The following is a 320-nucleotide window of genomic DNA, read 5'->3' on the forward strand; positions in this document are numbered from 1 at the left end:
GTGAGAGTAACGTCATCAATTTTTGAGAAAACGACGTAATTTTCTCACACAAACCAATGACGTAACAATCAATACCTGCTCCCAAGAGAAGATAACTCTGCAATACGCAAAGAGGGAATAGACACGTCAGTATCTTTTTGATATTGTTGGGACCAGATTACTTACAGAAAATGGTTTAGAATAGAATAAGAGTTTACGAGTATAGCGGTATATATAACACTCTGTAAACTATTTTTTACTTTTGTATTAATGATGTTGTTAACCTTGCGAAACTGTTTTAACACAGTGTTAATTTGTATCTTAAACAATCGTTTGATCGG

Source organism: Mizuhopecten yessoensis, unplaced genomic scaffold (genome assembly GCF_002113885.1).
Source record: "Mizuhopecten yessoensis strain PY_sf001 unplaced genomic scaffold, ASM211388v2 scaffold11109, whole genome shotgun sequence".
NCBI lineage: Eukaryota > Metazoa > Mollusca > Bivalvia > Pectinida > Pectinidae > Mizuhopecten > Mizuhopecten yessoensis.